At 34.8% G+C, this 21,030-nt stretch overlaps 1 long non-coding RNA gene across 2 annotated transcripts; it reads right to left on the bottom strand.

Moving 5' to 3' along the window:
- Positions 1 to 318: 318 nt before the first annotated feature.
- Positions 319 to 2,027, bottom strand: LOC143237404 (uncharacterized). 2 transcript variants are annotated; one of them, XR_013020055.1, is made up of 3 exons: positions 1,409 to 2,027; positions 946 to 1,152; positions 319 to 595 (listed from the first exon to the last, which is right to left on the bottom strand). It is a non-coding gene; the product is annotated as an uncharacterized LOC143237404 (long non-coding RNA). The 2 variants fall into 2 exon arrangements; XR_013020054.1 differs by having other exon boundaries at positions 1,761 to 2,015.
- Positions 2,028 to 21,030: the final 19,003 nt, after the last annotated feature.

Raw genomic sequence — 21,030 nt, 5'->3', positions numbered from 1 at the left:
ATGTATACATTGTTTGTTAACTGGAAGAGAATGGGAAAAGCTTTAGATCTAACAAACCCTAAGCTTGAAAACATTTCTAATTCCCTTGTATTTTTTGTTTTTCCCATATTGCTTTGCAATGTAACGCCCTTTAACATGTCTCTAGTACAAATCATGTGTACTTTTAATGTTTCGTTTTCCATAAGCATCTTGACTCCCAGTGGCACAGCGGTATTTCTGCAGACTTACTGCTAGAAACCGAGTTTCGATACCCGTGGTGGGCAGAGCGCAGATAGCCTATTGTGTAGCTTTGTGCTTAACTTCAAATAAACATAAGCATTTTGAAGTAATTACCACTTTATTTTATATATTACATACAGTACAATTTTAAAATAATATTTTTTTACCTCAAAGACTCAGTTCGTTAAATGCTGTTTCGATATCTTGACGACCTGTTTGAAGCTTTTATTTCCTGCCTAAAGGATGTGAAGTATAACATATTTCTCAGATGACAGTAGTTGATTTTCATCTTGTGTCATAAGACTTAATTTCAAACAGTTAGGTATTTGCCATTCACTAACACGAGAACTGCCACCTTCCCACACAAGTCAATGCCCTAGGGGAAAATGCGTATTATTTACAATTCTCCCATAGTCTGTTAACAGAAAAGCAGTAAAAGAAAATTCTCTTAGAAATATGTAAAACAATGCCAACAATAGCTTAATGTATATAAACAGAAATGTTATAGAAAACTAAACTTCTAGTTTTAACGATGTCTGACAGTGGTTTTCTTTTAGAATAAAATTTAGTTAAACATTTTTTTGCTAGTTTAAGTTAGGCTAAACAGTCAACTATCTTTCAATGAATCACTGATTTAAGAAATAAAAATTCATTGACTCGTATTCTTCTAATAAGTATGCTTGGAGTGTACGTTTAGTGTTTTCGTATAAACATATATATAATTACTTTTGAAGGAGATATGTGTAGTTTTTCTTTCTTTCTAAATTCTGAAATTTTCTGGGAAACTGGTAGCATCTCACGAACAAAGTCTTGATGTATTTCACATGAGCAAAGCCGATAGAGCTTTTTATATTTCCAGATTCCAACTTCTTCAAAGTGATCTGGATAGCTGAACACACATGGTCCGCAGTACTCTCCATCTTTGAATAGCTCCTATGTTGAGAGTAATATAATTTTAAGTTGACCTTAAGAAAATATCTAAGATTAGTATAGATAGATAGCTTTTGTCATTTCCAATATATATATATATATATATCACTATGAGAAATCATAACACATATGAACTTAAATCACCAGAATCGAAAGCTTAAACTTAAAAACAATGATTAAATCTAAAAACGATAACATTTTTTTTTGAAGGAAAGTTATGTGTAACGAGTCAAACGATATAATATCATATTATACAAACTTTCTAAATTGATTCTTCCCAGGCAGACTTCAGTGTATTAGTTTTCAGAATAATGCTGTATTTGTTCTTTCTGTCTTGAACGCCACCCATGTTTGTTTGTTATTAAACACAAGGCTACACAAATAGCTATCTGTTTCTAGCAAAATAAGTGAGCAGACATACCACTGTACCACTGAAGGGCTTTAAAAAGTAAACAGAAATTAGGAGAAACCCAAAGCTGCAGTTCTGCTGAGTGGAAAGTTGCCTTATCAAACAATACTACTAGATCTCGAATGCTTCAGGTTACAATTTTCTCTTAATTACTTGTTACGGACGAAATTTTAGAAGGATTGTGAAACTGTACCTAACTCACTTCATATGTGAAATAACGATGAGGCAAGGGGGAGAAATTGGCTCCTTACGTTTGTTTTCTGCGGGATATAATTTACATACAACATCACAAAAATTAAGTTTAGACCCTTCAAAATCCGCCCATTAATTACTTATTTCATTACTGAAGACACGGGTAACCTATTTTGTCTTCTGCTGGTAGCTGTCCCCGGGTGGTACAACGGTAAGTCCAGGACTTTACAACGCTAAAATCATGAGTTCAATTCCCTTCGGTAGCTTGACGTAACTTGGCTACAAGAAAAGCACACAAAACAGACGCTATTCTTTATTCAAGATGTGGCTCCATCTATGGGTATCTATCCAAGATAGATGTGTCCGGCAACAGTCACTTGCTAACTTTCTCTTTCTTAACCTAAAGATAACCTAGGAATGTCGAAACGTTGTTCTCTCCTTATAAATAAAAGTGGTAATAGTCATACCAGCCGTTCTGAGATACAAGATATTATACTACATTTTTTATTAATTCGTGATGACGAGAAACCCACTCGAAGTAAAAATGTATCTCAGGATGGCTGATATTGGTATTAATTATTTTTACTAATAAACCAGAGAACGACGTTTCGATCTTCTGAAAATGGCCTAAAAAGATCTAAACGTTGTTCTCTGCTTTATTAGTAAAAGTGTTAATACCCATACCAGCCGTCCTGAGATACATTTTCTATTAATGTTCCATTTATTACGATTTGTTTCTTGAATTTCTTGAATTAATATTTTATATTAATTAACTGTTAATTGCTATACGAACCCTTGACGTCAGCGGATGTTTTTTTTTAACAAATTAAACTGTTTTTGTTCAAACATTTGGACGTAGCTCCATGAAATATATATTTTTATATTTTAATAATGTGTCACTTATAACAAGTTGAAAAACAATACAAACAATGACGCTAAGCCAATGAAATTTAATTATATACAAAAATTATACATGTATTGTAACCGACCAATTTCATAGTTTTCCTATCAATAATTAATCTTTATGCACACTAGAAAGTTTTAATTAATGTTTTACAAGTCAAAATGATTATTTGAACGCCCCCGCTAGTACAGCGGCATGTCTCCGGATTTACAACGCTAAAATGAGGGGTTCGATTCCCCTCGGTGGGCTGAGCAGATATCCCTTTGTGGCTTTGCTATAAGAAAAAACACACAAAAAAAAACGTTATTTGAACGAAGCATATGAAATTACAATTTTTTCCCTAACTATTTTCAGTTTTCTACTTAAAGTTATTATATCTTTATCCTTTGTTGACTGTAATGTGACAACATAAATGTTTGTCATACTTTATTAAATCGTTTTTGAAAATCATACATGATTTTAGATTGTAGATATGTTTTCATTGTATTTATATTTGTTTCATTAGGTACTGTTGATCTGACGTCGTCATACTTGGATGGTACTGACTACAGTTCATTGAAGGGTGTCTCGTCACAAGTGGCATTGGCCCTTTCGTATACTCGACCATTGCTTCTCCGTGCATGGCCATATACAGAAACAAATTTATACTACTGTGGTCTATAGCTGTTTTACCTAAAAAACATCTAACAACGACAGTCAGATAAGTATACAATGGTTAGGTTAGATGCAGTAATCAGAAGGGATTAATATAGAACATGGCCTAAAAGACAGTGTAAGAAGAGTAACAATATTTATGAATTTTAGGGGTTTAATTTATGTTACGATCCTGACACGATGAACATTGTTCTAAACAGACCCATATGGTTTATTAGGACACGTACATTTCACAGACAACATAAACTAGAAACTCTCGTAGGAATGGAGTGTAAGGTCGTTTGAGATCTGGGAACATGATTTTAACTACATTATATCTACTGATACCAGATATAAATGTAATTAGTTTCCTTAAGTATCACCCAGTAGTTCCTCTTCTGGATATACAGGACAGTCCCTACGTTAGGAAAATCAATAACCACTATATCTTTCAGATGTACGTAATTATTTCAGTTTCGTTAAGCGCAACATTCTAGCCACGAGGAAATTATGTTATTCCGTTTTATCTCGGAAAAGCAATAGTAAATTAATTTTCCCTCTCTGTAACAGATACATCAATTTAAAATTATCACCTCCATGTCATCATTCTGATGATGAGAAAACGTTTACTGACACATGGATTACCAAAGGGGTGAAAAAAGCAGTCGGATGTAACTATTATGTCCTAAAAATATATAAAATTTATGTTTTCCTAGAAGGATTTACCTGGCTTTTTAAAAACTGCACGGATACAATTTTGAAAAAAATAAGCAGTAAAGTTCAGGGTGGCCAATTCACTGTGTTAAGTCAGAGGCAATGCAGGATTACATTGTGCATTTTGGTTTGGTTTGAATTTCGCCTAAGCTACATGAGAACTATCTTCACTAGCTATCCCTACTTTAGCAGTGAATGATTAGATGGAAGATAGCTAGTCATCAACCCTACTGCCAACTCTTGGGCTACTCTTTTACCAAAGGATTGATCATCACGTTATACGCCCTCACGGCTAAAATGGCGAGCGTGCTTGGTGGAAGAGGGATTCGAACCCGCGACCCTCAAATTGCAAGTCAAACACCGTAATCACTAGGCCATGCTGGGCTATATGCAGTGCGAAATAAGTGCAAATGTCCCCTGGAAACTTAAATTTTAATCCAAGTGAAGATCCGTAGCCAAATTTTGTCTTAATTCTTTCTGTGATCCTTGAGATATGTATGAGAACAGATCACAACCGACTTCCTTAATATCTATTAAAAGAGTATAGATTATAATATATTTTACGAAGTTACTGCTTTTCATTGAAAGCACAAGCATAAATATCTGCCCCAGGCTGGCGGCGTTCATCACTTCTCATCTTCATTTTAAACTGTACCACAAACTAGAGACGTTAAATTCAATACGACGTTAACAATGTTGTATACATTTCATTTCGAAATAACGTTCTTCCTCTAAATGATTATCTCTGAGAATTTACTGACAAGCTTGGTAAACATTACATTACATCATGGGTCACTGGTGGTCACAAAAATTAGATATCTAACAAATTATGGAAAATCCTGTTGTAAAATTGACAGGTTTACTTTAAATAATCAGTTTTATTAACAGTGAGAAACTTAACTTCTATTAAATGAAGAGTTTAATATTACATATTTCTAATCCTTTTCAGTAGACTATTGCAATATCTAACCATAAGAGAATTGTTGGGATTCGAAAATACAACATATATATATATTTATAACAAACCCCAAACCAAACTTTGTATATACCATACAGAAAATACCAAATTTTTATTTTACCTAATTTTGATACTCTTCCTTAAGGTTATTAACTTATCTGTTTTACAGAAATATAAATGACATAAAAATCCCGACCCCACTGCTGAAAGCACAGGTCTCAAAAGTTTGAGAGCCAGTGCGTTTATTTGAAATTAAGCACAGAAATGCACAACGGTTTATCTGTGCTCCGCCTACCACAAATTTTGAAACCCGGTTTCTAGCGGTGTGAGTCCGCAGACTTACCGCTGTGTCACTGGAGGACAGCCAGTTCGACCCAAAACTATCATTGAACATTACAGATATTCTTGACTCTACACATAAAGTAGACAAGTGTATTGAAAATGAGAAAACTAACTTATCTGAACAGACAGTAATCACATTTGCCGGACACACAATCAGCAGAAAATCGAAAATTGTCAGTACCACTTTAATTGGTAAAACATGAAAACTTTCTAGGACTTATGAAAATAAGTTATTGAAATGAAAACAATTAAACAGGTTAATCACAATAATTGTGTACTATTTTTGTATAATTAACTTTCACTGACTTAACTTTATCATTTGTCATATGTATATTGTTTTCCAACTTGTAACAGATGTCACTTTATTAAAATACAAAAGTATATGTTTCATGGATCCACTTCCTGAACCTTATGTTTGAAAATTTTAACAGAATTCATTGGATTGTATTAGATTATACTGTTACTGTATTTGATTATTTCTTGATAAATGCGTTATATTCATAAAAATAAATATGTATACTTTGCTTTGGATAAGCTTTAACTGTGAACCTTGTATCAAAAATTTGTGTCTACCTTGTCTTCTAAAAAAACCAAAAAAAAAAAAATTGTGATTGCCACTTTCGGTACTTACTTGGTATTTGGAACCATTCTAGCCCAATTGTACCTTCCGTCACCATGGACACGACCTCGAAAAAGTGTTCCTTCATATGTCTAGAAGATGTAATAGCATAAATAAAGTACATGTGTGTAACAAAGAATTATTAATCACCTTTACGAATGCAGAATTACAATTATAGTTGACAACTGCTATTATCACAGTCCATACTGATTTAAAACATACATTTGAAGTCAGTAGCGGATCTACGATTTTGGAAAGGGTGGTATGCGTTCGCCTGGATGGGCGCCACATAATTTCATCATACATAATTTATACAGATATAGCCAGATGGTACGTCAAGCTTAAATATAATATTGTTGGCTAACAATGAGTAACGTTAAGTTTAGGCCTCATGTGGGTTTGCGATGAAATAAGAGAATTATGGAGGGAACTTATACGTCTATTGATCCTATATATTTAACTTTAAAAATAAATAAATAGTGCCAGAATACAATTCTCTTTTACCAATGGATAGTGGGATTGACCGTCACATTATAACGCCCCCATGGCTGAAAAGGCGAGCATGTTTGGTGCGACAGGAATGCGCACCCGCGACCCTCGGATTACGAGTCGAACGCCTAAACACGCTTGGCCATGCCGGGCCATGTACAAGAGAAAGCAAAGCAAATCTAAATCACACAAATTGTACAATTGAACACGATTTCACCGGCAGTATTTCAAAATTAAAAGTTTTTTTGTTTGTGTTAAATTTCGCGCAAAGCTACACGAAAGCTATCTGCGCTAACTGTTCCTAATTTACCACGTAAGACAAGAGAGAAGGCATCATCATCCATCGCCAATGTGTGGGCTACTCTTTTACCAACGAATAGTGGGATTAGCCATCACTTTATAACGCCACTAAGTGGCTGAAAGGGCAAGCATGTTCAGTGTAACAAGGATTTGAACACGCAACCCTCAGATTACGAGTCCAGCGCCCCAACGAACTGGCCATGCTCGGCCCATAATCGTCGAAAGGCTACCCAGCTAGGTAATATCAATATGTTGAAGCTCTATCACATTCGAGACGCTTTCGAAAGAATTATAGCTATTGTGTGTTCTTCTGATACTAATGACAGTTGCTTTGACTTATACACCCATAAATTTCAAAATATCGGAGATGAATGCAATATCAAAGACGTTCCGGATTGGATAGAAGACTCAATATTGTTTGTGTGTTTATAAAACTTTTGTACATAAATGATTATTTGTGATAAATATCCGTAATAACCGTTAGTATAAATTATATTATTGTTTGTATATTAAAATATATATGTATTAAGAAAGGGTGTGTGTGTGTTTTCTTATTACAAAGTCACATCAAGCTATCTACTGAGCCCACCGAGGGGAATTGAACCCCTGTTTTTAGCGTTATAAATCCGTAGATATACCGCTGTACTGGCGAGGATATTAAGAAAGAAAACTGTGTATATCAATTTTGTTCGCAAACATGATAAATTTCATACATTTCTACATTTAATTAACTTTTAAATTTAGATTATAATTTCAAGCAACTTGAAATCGTAATACGTAAAACATATTGCGTGTTATAACACCATGTAACATAAATTTTGTTCCTGGATAGTATGTGTTATTTCTTAATTGCTTATGCTGTAAAAGTACAGAAAATGGCCATTATTCCCTTCAAACTTTGCTTTTGTGACCTGGATAATGAAATTTAGAAATTAACCTATTTTGTATGTAAAAATGGGCAAATTTGCACATTTTCAATAACATAAAGTTTGAATAAAACAATATATGAATCAAGATTTACATGTATTTATACTAAAGGTATAAATGACTTCTAAACAGAAATGTTTAGAAGTGAGTGGTTTTTCGAGAGTTGCGGCTGTAATGTAAATCGCTTTCACGTATCAGCCTCCAATTATAGTCAGTCTCCCATCATGTTTTCGTTATACATTCCTTGGTAGCGGCGTTCAAAGTCCAGTATATCTTGATGGAAATACTCGTCTTGCTCCTCTGAGTATACTTCCATGTTCTCCTTGAATTTATCAAGATGAATGTCAAGGATATGGACTTTAAGGGACGTCCTGCAGCCCATTTTACCATAGTTCTTCACCAGAACCTCAACCAGTTCCACATAATTTTCGGCCTTGTGATTGCCCAAGAAGCCCCGAACCACTGCGACAAAGCTGCCCCAAGATTTTTTTTTATTCCTACTGAGCTTCTTGAGGAATTCTGTGCACTCCCGGATCTTCTTTATTTATGGTCCAACGAAGACACCAATTTTGACCTTTGCTTCAGACAGCTTAGGGAAGAAGTCTCGAAGATACTTGAAGGCTGCAGACTCCTTATCAAGAGCTGTGACAAACTGTTTCATAAAACCCAATTTTATGTGCAGTGGTGGGAATAACACCTTCTGGAGGTCCAATAGTGGCTCACACTTGACATTGTGCCTCCGCACAGAGAACTCGGCCCGTTGTGGCTAGTGCTTCCTGTTGTAGTGCGCTGTGGTGTCCCTGCTATAGCAAAGGCAAAGATAACAGGGAAACTTGGTAAAGCCTAATGTCTAAGAGGTTCATGCAAAATATTTTATATGTGATATTTTTTCTATACTATTAAAAATTAAGAAAAATAAATAAATTTAAAGATATTTAAATTTTAAAAGGTCTAAAATTCGTATAATATAAAATCTTACTATTCAACCAAGCAAAAACTTACTTTCTAAAGTTTTTTTTTTGCAGTGCTCCCAGGTAAAATGAGGTGCCCAGGGTTTGTCTTGATCCCCGACAGGCATGCCAAAATATGCCTTGTAGGCTTCACACATTTTAGCAGATGCTCTTGTCTTGATAAATTGGCCACATACATAGCAGAATGCATCTGGAGAATGCTTGCAGCTTCTTGATGCCATCTCTGATAAAATCAGATAGGTCTAAGTGTTCACTTAGGCAGCTAGAACTAAACTGAAGTGGTAAGTGGTGAGCCCCTGTATATATATTACTATGGAAAGTTCTACAAAATTCTAAAAGGTTCTTGAAAATTCTCGTAAGTTTTACAACATTCTAAAAAGTTCTTGAAAATTCTTGTAAGTTTGAGAAAATTCTCTATCAGCTACTCAGCACTGAATCTACCTGGAATGTTCTGGAAAATTGGTAAATTTGAAAATTTCATTATCCAGATCACAAAAGCAAAATTTGAAGAGAAAAATAGGTCTTTTCCATTTACTTTAGGCATAAGCAATTGGGAAATAACACTTTCTGCACAGGAACAATAAATAGTAAAAATTTTGTTACATATAATTTATCCTGGACGAGTCTCCGTTTTAATATGTTACGTATGTTAACGTATTAAGATTTCAAATAGCCAAAAATTTTAATTTAAAAGTTAGTTAAATGTCAATGTGTATCAAATTTATGATATTTTCCAACAAGATTTATACACACAATTTTATTTCTTAACACAAATAAATTTCAATATATTCAATATACAAACAACAATATAATTTATAATAATGGTTATTACAAATAGTTAATACAAAAATTATTTATATACAAAAATTTTACAAGCTCACAAACAATATTCAATCTTCTATGTGGTATGAATATTAATATTTTATTGACGATCGAAGTCCACGAGGCGCTAATTGCTTTTATGTTGATATACAGATACACTTCGCTTGAGGGGAATGCTAGCTAACTCTATTCTTGTTTGGGCTAACGCGGTTTATAAGCTTAGTTTTCACAGAAGTAGACAGATATTTAATGCCCTCGTGAAAATACTAACGTCCAAAGTTAATTTACTGAAATTGAACAGTTTGTAATATTCGAAATCTATAAACGTTCTTGATCAAATACCTGTAGTTTTCCGAATAATAAGCGTTAACCACAAGTATAGCTTCAGAGACTTATAGTATACTGACTGTAGCTAACCAACAATATATTCTATTATTGTCTCTCGGCCAGCTTTTTACCAATCATGTGAGATTCTCGACCGTTCAACCATGTTCGAAGACACCTAGTATTTTCGTAAACTATATGTTGTTAATTTTTACTCCCCAGAATCTTCTACAAATTTCGAGAACATGCAGGACTTACGCAATACACACCCAACAAGATACGTCACGTGCATCAAACTGAAACAAACGTACGTATTGAAATAAGTGTATAACAGTAAATCTGTCACACATAATAAATTGAAGGATCGTCCTATATAAATTATAACACGTGACATGTCGAAGGTGGCTACCTTTTTAATAGAAAACGCTGTAACACAACACGTGTCCTTACATTGACTCAAAAACATCCATGCAGAGCCCTAAGTCGAGATTTTGTTTCAAGAATCAATATAACTGCACATCAAAATGCGTCATACATTCTGTTGTTTGCTCGTTTTGTGCAAAATTATGCATAGGAGAAACCGGTAGATTATTAGTAGAACGTGACACGGATAAACCAGTTACCAGGCGCTTCAATTTGCATGACCATATTTTTGACCATTTCAAAATACTTGTTCTGAAAATGGCTAGTTTAATACAACAAAAACAACAAAAAACATAACCGCAAATTACAAGGAAACGAAATCATTTTTGATCTGAGAACTTTCCACTAAGTGAACGTTTTATTTTATTGTAATCTTTCTCGTTTCAATTCTACCCTCTCTTAAAAGTTTCAAAAGTGAATTATGTATCTACCTATTCATTTTTTCACTATAATACATATATAATCATATATATATGTGTGTATGCGTACGCATGTGTTTGTATGTGTGTGTGTCTATATATAAAAATTCCTATTGTTTAACAGTTTGTAAGAATTGTTATACATGTTTAATACTTATATTGTCACGCTACCTTCGATTCAGAATGTTTTCTTTTACGGATTTACTGTTCAGTTATTGATATTTGAAGAAAGGCATTGCCTGAAACGTTGTATCAACAATAGTATATTAGTATAATAGTATATAATAGTATATATTATATATATTATATATATATAAATCTGTTGTTAACTTCTTGGTGACTTGACCTACGACATTTTTCTTTTTATCTCTTTCAACGACAACTGGCTCGGCATGGCCGAGTGGTTAAGGCATTTGACTCGTAATCTAAGGGTCACGGATTCGAATCCCTATTGCATCAAACATACTCGCCCTTTCAGCCGTGGGGGCGTTATAATGTTACAGTCAATTCCACCGTTCGTTGGTAAAAGAGTAGCCTAAGATTTGGTGGTGGATGGTGATGACTAGCTGCCTTCCCTCTAGTCTTACACTACTGTATTAGGGACGGGTAGTGCAGATAGCCCTCGTGTAGCTTTGCGCGAAATCCAACAAATAAAATCAACAACAAGTACACATAATTTCCTATGCAGTTTTATACCACGTTACAACAATACATAATTTAGTAATTACTTACATCACTTATGTGTTTTGTTTCAAATTAAGGATATTTTATTACAATTTACAATTTGAATAATTGCACTACTGATCGAAACGTCGTGCTCTTTCTAAAAACAAATCTTATTTACTGTAAAAGCTAAACTGAAAATTGTAATAAAATTACTTGTGGGTTAGAAGTTACTAAGTTGTAAGCGGCTAATATATATCTGTATCCCTGCATGCTTTAAATAAACATAAAACCCTATGGTCTAATGTTTCTTTCATTTACACTGGACAATCACTTCGACACTGTAAGCGATCATCAAATTTTTCAGTTTAGAACAAATAATGTGATAACTGCACAAGTTCTGTGGTTAATATCAAAAAATAAAAAAAATTCACATGGCTGTTATATCAGACTCATTTGCTTGGCTAAGAAAGTAAAAACAAAACGTTAATTAGTGATGGTACCTATAAGAATGTGTACCTTATAAAATATCAACAAAAGTAAGTTTCCGAATGATGCAAACTTTTAGCTTCAATTCATATGGATATTTGTCAGTGATGGTAGGCCAACTAGATCGAATAGATGCATCGGATTTAAAGTAAAGGATAAAACCATGGTAATTAATTTCGGTCCTATCCGTTATTTATTAATATGCTTATCAAATAGCTAGTATTTAAGTATGCAAAGTTTAACCAAAGAGAATATTGCATTACTGGGACTAAAATACAACGGTCTAACATTTTCTTCATCTTGCCTTAGTGATGTAATAATGTAAGAAATAAACTACATAAGAAATCCGGTATTATCAAAAGAGTAACTATTGATATTATTTCTACGACACTTTATGACAAATTCAATAAACACAATGATTACAATTATAAATCAAGTTTGAACTATGGTAACTTGATGTTAGCCTAGGTGAAACGGTTACTCGACCTGTTGTGAAAAATGAAGTTATGTGTATACAAATGTTAAAGATTAATTTTATTTTTCACTTGAGGTGAAACTGAAAAGATAATATGTGGCGTAGAGGCATATTGTATTCTTTGATTGGCCGTACCCTCTACTGTGGACTACAGTTTTATTTATTCAATGTATTCTTTGATTGGCCCTACCTTATACTGTGGCCTTCAGTTTTATTTATTCAATGTATTCCTTGATTGGCCGCACCCTCTACTGTGGACTACAGTTTTATTTATTCAATGTATTCTTTGATTGGCCGTACCTTATACTGTGGCCTTCAGTTTTATTTATTCAATGTATTCTTTGATTGGCCGCACCCTCTACTGTGGACTACAGTTTTATTTATTCAATGTATTCTTTGATTGGCCGTACCCTCTCCTGTGGACTACAGTTTTATTTATTCAATGTATTCTTTGATTGGCCGTACCTTATACTGTGGCCTTCAGTTTTATTTATTCAATGTATTCTTTGATTGGCCGCACCCTCTACTGTGGCCTACAGTTTGATTTATTCAATGCTCATCAGAACAGTTTGATTAGCAAACGTCATAGATTTTCTTTTCCATTTCATCTCTGGTGAAAACGAAAATAACACTTAAACACATACACGGCATCATCAAAAAGTTGGTCCCCTGCATAATATCGAACAAAAAATTCGACGAAACGTTACAACATTATTCACATATTCAAATTAATTTAGGTTACTATATGATAGACTAAAATGGACTCAAAACCCCTAAAGAGCTACTTTTAATTAATAGATTTGTTTTTTGTTTGTTTGTTTTTGGAATTTTGCACAAAGCTACTCCAGGGCTATCTGTGCTAGCCGTCCCTAATTTAGCAGTGTAAGACTAGAGGGAAGGCAGCTAGTCATCACCACCCACCGCCAACTCTTGGGCTACTCTTTTACCAACGAAAAGTGGGATTGACCGTAACATTATAACGCCCACACGGCTGGGAGGGTGAGCATGTTTGGCGCGACTTCGGCGCGAACCCGCGACCCTCAGATTACGAAGCGCACGCCTTAACGCGCTAGGCCATGCCAGGCGTTATTAATTAATAGGAATTTATCGGTACGTTATTGTTAATTGATACTAAAATCTCACAATAAAATCTACAATTTCAACTTGGGCAAGTAAAACATTGGTAAAAGCGTGTTTTGTTGATTACCATCGTCGTATAGCATCTTTGTTTTAACAATGTAATACAATAACAATTTCGAAGGCAAAAATTAACTATATCAGTATTATATGTGTAATATAATATGACGATAATAATTCAAATCAAATCATTCTTTACTACCTCAATAAGAAAATTATACAGCAGAATATATCCTAAGTTAAACCTTTTGTTGTATGCTGCTGCCGAACCAAACCTGTTGTCTAATAAAATTAAAAAATAAAGTTCTTCAGGCCATTTGGGTTACGACATACAGTTTTATTGAAAACAATATATATATATACATATATATTTATCGGTTTAACTTCCGATCCTCTTCAGAAGTATTCAGCCTTGTTCAGTAGGTTTGAATACAGCCAAAATGTGAACCAAATATAGAAATATGAAATACACTTTATATAAAATAATCAACATATAAAAGTAATCTAAGTGTGTTTTAGTATAGAGCTAGGAAAACGATTATGGTAATAAAAATCTCTTCCAGAGTACCAAAATTAATTACACTAATCTCGGCTGTCCAATCCATTCACCCATATACACTCAAATTTATGAAATTGTTTACTTAAATATTTAATGTAACTATATAAAATGTTTTAACGTGTGCACTTTGACCACTCCTCCTATATGCTCAGGATTAAATATCACGCTATTAAAAATACAAAAAAAATCGAGATTTTCTGTATATTATAAACGGAAAAGATGTAAATGAGGATAATGTGCAAAAACTATGAAACCTTGGGAGACTAGTGTGCATCACAAGACCCTTTTAAAAATTGTATCACCTTTTGCCAGATATTTGCCTAATTTTTCTCGGCTTTTTCGTTGTTCGGCTAAAAATTCGTCGCGACAAAAAAGTATTTATTTTTCTCTGACAAGTTAAAGAATCTAAGCTGTATAGAAAAAGTTGAAAAAAGTTATAGTTTTGATGTATATTATCCTATATTCGCGTTGTTAAAGTGACGTAAGAAATGAAGTAGTAGACATGATTTATTAGTTACACTTGAAACTTAAGTAATGACCTGTTTTGATCATAGTAGTAACGAGAGTGAAAAGAAAACTGTCTTAGATACTTATGAGCAGACATGTTAAAATTTTGGAAGGATTAACCCCTAAACAATATGAAGTGCTCAGTATTGTAAGAGAGAACGGGTATATTTGATGGTAGGCCAGTAGCTCGAGTAGCTTTGTGCGAAATTCAAAACAAACAAACAAACCTATCTCTACCAGCTCGTTTGCGTCGTACACGTAAAAATGATATCTTTAAGCAAATATTTAAGACTATTTCTGAGTTTCCACATTTAATTTGTTATTTTGTCACTAGATATGTGGTATTGTCTTTATATATTGCATTTCATTTAAATACTTAAGTGTATAAATATATATTGGTAAAAGAACTTCCTTTGTTTTGTAAGCTAAACTTTTTTCACTTCTCCAAATTTTAATTTATATTTTTGAAATCAGCATTATAAACTACATTTATTTATTTTTCTTCAATTTGAATGCGGTGCATGAACCAGGAAAGATCCAAAGACTGAATTTTTTAAAAGATGCGGTGATATATATCTGTAGCTATTAAGATATAAAATAGTAATACTAAGAATGTTAACTGTAATGTAATATATACTATCCTACCACAAAGTCATGAGACACGGATAGTTATTAATAAAACATGTCTTTATTCCTAGAAATCAACAGTGTGTCTTTGGACTTAATGTCTGCTTCAAAGCGACGTGAAAGAGTGTATATTAATCTCTGGTAGAAAGGTGGTGGTATTTTGCTCCACCTTTAAAAAACGCGTAAGCTCCAGTACTGAAAAGGGTTATTATGGTCTGGTCCTAATTTTGCGTTATAGTTCATGCCAAAGATTTTCTATCGGACTGAGGTATTACTCTCTTCAAACCACGTTTTCACAATCATTGTTCTGTGACATAAAATATTATCATGTTGAAAGGTGAAATGGCTGATATCATAAAACGACCACAATGTAAAACATACAGAATTGTTCAGATCATTAATGTAGGGCTCAACATGGACCCATGAATTGCAGCCAGTAGATCTAGTTCATATCACAAGAACCACTCTCTGATCGTGATACTGCCATCTTCAAACTTCACTGTTGGAACAAGAAACTCAGGAAATAAGCATTCTCCAGGCATCCTACATATCCAAATACGTTCATCAGAGTGGATAACTGTATAGCGTAACTTGTCGCTCCACAGGACTTATTTCCATTGATCCTAGAAACAGGTTCGGTGTGCCTTTCTCCATGCCCATCAACGGTATGCATTTGTTATCAATGGATATGAGCTGCATCTATTCCAAGAAATTTCATGAAACTCAATTCTCGACGTGTCTTACAGGATTGCCTTGGCAAACACAGATTCTCTAGAGTCTGATGACGTACCAAGTTTACTTAAGAAACGTCAGCTCCTATCAATCACTATTTTATGCCTACCTGGTCGTTTCTTGGGCTCACTTTCACATGCTGACTTCCATTTCTAATCGTTGGAAGTGGCACGTAAATCATTTTCCCCAAATGACATCCAATTATTCTTCTCGTCAAAAACTATTTTAACCCTTACATTGTACTCATTGTTCGAAGTACAGATTCGAAAAAAACTTCTGAATGAATGAATAAATCCATGGCAGGTGCTTCGGTTTAACATTATTTGACCTTAAACAGAAGCTTAGGGACAAATATCTCCGAGGGTACTCAGAAATTTCTTTCTCTTCGACCCGCTCCCGAGTTAATAAAACCAAGGAAGCTAAAATGTGATAAAGCAACTTGATAAAAACAATTAATGGTCATTGAGAACTGAATTAAGTTTGAACAAAAACAGAAGAGCCAAGGACAGGTAGCACAAAATCAACAACCGATATGGGACTTAAGGTCCTTCAGGGCGGCTAGGGACCTATATATCTAATGCCTAGAGTTGGATGTGGGGAGAAACGGGAGAACCCCCAGAAACCTCACTTTCACTAGCTGGCACCAATATTTGCCAGATCGTGCCCGATTAAACTTTTCTGATTGAAGAAGGGAAGAGACAGTGTCTTGAGGGATTAATGTTTCTTAAAGTCTATCCTGGTATGTAGATCACTCATTCAAAGTTTCTGATGCGTGGCGGACTTTCACCGTCATCATCATCACTCGACGAGGAGTGACAGAACAAGAAGTTCTGAGTTTTTAGGGTATCAGCTTGAATGAACTGATCGGAGGTTGAGACTATTTTCGTAAAAAGAGTTGTCTGACTCCCTAAAGTTGGAGGGTAAACCCGTTTTTAAATGCGCACTTGATTTGCGGTTACAAGTGTCTGAATTGGCATGAGGAAGAGGTCTAATACGCCGTTGCTTTTCGGCCTTAAAATAAAAAAAGATAGTATGAAACGCCATTATTTAGAATGGCGTCGGAAGCGAATTTTGTAGTAGTAACTAGTTTCACAAAATGAGTTGGCAAGCCTGTAGTTTTAACGTAAATTCTATGGACGGCATGAAGCATGGCTTTAAAATTTCTCTTGGTTGAGTAAACCGCTTCTCACCTTTATAAGCCAAACTATTTACATATTTCATTGTTACAATCAGAGGTGTCTCACGAATAGGGTCGCATTGCGACAGGGCTCCAAGCGATGAGGGGTTCCTTCTGACAAACCGGACCGTCAGTTTAAGTCCCTCACATTTGCGATAAAACTTCATATTTGTTCTATTCTTATACAATAAAGGACTAGATAAGGGGTTAACAACTCCATGGCTACTGGCCACATGTGGCCAGATCGAGTTTAGGAATCAACTTTTTCAATCACTTGTTTTGTTATCGCACATTTGGTAATCAGCAACTGCACTGTCTCATGTCATCAGTAATGTCGAGTGCTCCATCACTGCCACATACTTCGCCCATTTTGTAACGCCAGTCTGATTTAGATGTTTAATATCGAGTGTGCGTTGTTTTGCATGCGTTTTCAAACATATTTTTATTGTGCAACTTTCGAGTGTTTAAATATATTTTGTTTTTAATCCCAGAAAATAAAAATACTTTAATTAATTCTGGCATTACTGCCGAAAAGAGAATGGCACGTGACTGGAAAAACGTGAAACTAGAATTTAATGAAAGTTGGGAGTTGACATTTGCAGTGATTGAAACAAATAATAAGCCAGTGTGTTTTTTGTGTAACAAAATTTTTAGGAATAATAAAAGCAACACTTTAACAATCTTCACAACGAATTTGATGTAAAATTTCTAGTTGATAGTAAAAATCGTATGAATGAAATTAACCGTCTGAAAGCACAACTTCACGAACAAAAGAAAAGCCTAAAATTTTTTATCATCGATAGAACTAGTTACGTTAGCCAGCTATAAAGTAGCTTGGATTCTAGCTATAAAAAAAAGAAATAATTTTCTGATGCTAAACTAGTAAAAGAAATATTGATTGTAATCATTGAAACTCTGTTGGAGAATTATGATTGAAAAATAAAAGATGATATTCTTCAAAAGGTAAATAATTTGCAATTAAGTCGAAGAACAATAGTCCGTAGAATGCTAGAGTAAGTGAAACACATAGAAAATCAGTTGTTTGAACAACTAAAAGACTGTTAGTATTTTCTTTAGCACCAGATGAGTCAACAGATGTTAGTGACACCGCACAGTTGATAATTTGGGTTCGATATGTAACTTCAGATCTTCAAGTGAGAGAAGAAATGCTTGACCTGTGTGGATTACGAGATTGAACATGTGGAAAAAACATCTTTGAAAAATTTCTTGAAATGTCAAAAAAATTCAATCTGAATTTTAAAAAAATTGGTTTCTGTCACAACATAGGGTGCTCCTGCCATTACTGGGGCGAAATTAGGATTTCTGCCTTTTTAAAGTAGCATTTAATTGAAAATAATGTGAAGTCCACACTACAATCTTTCCATTGCATTTTACATCAGGAAAAGTTTGTTGAGTCTTTGAAGAAAAGCAGTGACTGTACTTTTGATGATCTTACTGATTTTGCAAATCTAAAATGGTTATGTAGAGGAAAAGTCTTGGAACTATTTACTTCTTTATTTCCTCAAATAAAAGAGTATCTTGTTGAAGAAGGTAAGATTGAAAATTTCCCTGAAATTGAAACTTTGTCATAGCAGTATGATTTGCACTTTCTGTGCGACGTGATGGCTCACTTGAATAATCTGAATACAAAGCTTCAAGGATGAGGTAAAATAATAAGTGGTTTGGAATTTCGCACAAAGCTACTCGAGGGCTATATGTGCAAGCCGTCCCTAATTTAGCAGTGTAAGACTAGAAGGAAGGCAGCTAGTCATCACCACCCATCGCCAACCCTTGGGCTACTCTTTTACCAACGAATAGTGGGATTGACCGTCACATTATAACGCCCCCACGGCTGGGAGGGCGAGCATGTTTGGCGCGACTCGGGCGCGAACCCGCGCTCCTCAGATTACGAAGCGCACGCCTTAACGCGCTAGGCCGTGCCAGGCCATAAAATAATAAGCGAACAATAAGCTTATTCAGGAAATTCAGTTAAAGCTAAACCTCCTTGCGGAATAATTACAAAAGAATAATTTGACACATTTTGTTTGTTTTTGAATTTCGCGCAAAGCTATTCGAGGGCTATCTGCGCTAGCCGTCTCTAATTTAGCAGTGTAAGACTAGAGGGAAGGCAGCTAGTCATCACCACCCACCGCCAACTCTTCTTTACCAACGAATAGTGGGATTGACCGCACATTATAACGCCCCCACGAGTGAAAGGGCGCGACGGGGATGCGAACCCGCGACCCTCGGATTACGAGTCGCACGCCTTAACACGCTTGGCCATGCCGGCCCCAACACATTTTGCAAAGTTGAATAGTTTTCTAGAAAATAATAAGGGCTCTGATTTCTCTTATGCTAAAGATGATCTCTATGTAAACTGGATCAAAAATCTATCTCAAAAACTTGAATCACGTTTCTCCGAATTTAAAAATTTGGAATTGATATTTAAATTTTTGCATGATCCATTTCAATTTGACTTAGGAAATTTCAGTAAGAAAATTACATCTTTTTTTGTCTTTGGAAAAGTGTGGATTTTAAGATGAGATGCTTACCTTGCAAAGTGTAAAGCACATTAAAGGTAAATAAAATGTTCTATAAGAGAGATGCGGCTCACTATTCTGATAAAAGAGTCTTCCAAATTTATAAATAACAATTTCAAAATTATTTTTCACGTTTGGATTCACGTGCGTATGTGAGTCAATATTTTTTATGCAAGATTTTCTCAAGACCAGATACAGATCTCAGCTTACTGACATAAATTTAGAGACAGAACTGGGATGCTCATTGAGCATAGATATTAAGCCAAATTTCATGAAACTTGTTCATGAGAACCCCCATCAATTTTCACATTCAAGGTTAATTAAAATGCAATTATTTTGATTAAATTAACATCTTTATTTTTCTCTTTTGAATAGTATGGCTAACGTTGTTTTCATTAGCCTCAGTTGTGGTCACTATACTGTGAAAGATAAGTTGGCCAACGCTGAACTAGATTAATTTGACTGACCTCGTAATAACCACTATATATTTTAAAAAATCTAAATTACCATTTTATCTTTCTAAAATTACTTCAAATTGTAGCATGAAACAATTTTTTACAACGAATAATCTAAAATTTCTTTACCTTAAACAACTTTTTATAATTAAATTTTGTTTTATTACTCTTTGGACCTTGATTTCTAAAATTTCCGCCGTAAGAAGTGTCAAAATTTACGGTAACTTGAAGCAAATGTTACGCTAACCAAATGATGATACATAAAGCTTGTTGCTACTCGTAAGGGCCTGGCATGGCCAAGCGCGTAAGGCGTGCGACTCGTAATCCGAGGGTCGCGGGTTCGCGCTAAACATGCTCGCCCTCCCAGCCGTGGGGGCGTATAATGTGACGATCAATCCCACTATTCGTTGGTAAAAGAGTAGCCCAAGAGTTGGCGGTGGGTGGTGATGACTAGCTGCCTTCCTTCTAGTCTTACACTGCTAAATTAGGGACGGCTAGCACAGATAGCCCTCGAGTAGCTTTGTGCGAAATTCCAAAAAAACAAAACAAACAAGCTACTCGTAAGCTGTTAGTTGTAGTGAATGTAGAACGTATAAAAAATATTATTATTAACATTATATTTATTTATCTTACCTAATATTACCTTATCTAACTTTTCAGGCTTTTAACGTGACTACTCGTATCTGTAAGAAGTAATTTAGTTGGGTTATTACTATGCTAGCTCCTAATGTTTACTAAACGTCTCGCACCTGTAGATGGCTTAGGTAACTGAACCGAAAGCTTGTGCATTAATTTAAAAAAAACTGAAAAAAAAACGTGGTGAATAAACTTATATAGCCTTAAAGTTTCTACATTTTTAGTTACTTTTACAATAATGTTTTTGAATTTCGCACAAAGCTACTCGAGGGCTATCTGTGCTAGCCGTCCCTAATTTAGCAGTGTAAGACTAGAGGGAAGGCAGCTAGTCATCACCACCCACCGCCAACTCTTGGGCTACTCTTTTACCAACAAATAGTGGGATTGACCGTATCATTATAACGTCCCCACGGCTGTGAGGGCGAGCATGTTTGGCGC

This window comes from Tachypleus tridentatus, chromosome 13 (assembly GCF_004210375.1).
Source record: "Tachypleus tridentatus isolate NWPU-2018 chromosome 13, ASM421037v1, whole genome shotgun sequence".
Lineage (NCBI taxonomy): Eukaryota > Metazoa > Arthropoda > Merostomata > Xiphosura > Limulidae > Tachypleus > Tachypleus tridentatus.
This window is presented reverse-complemented; position numbering and strand designations above follow the sequence as displayed.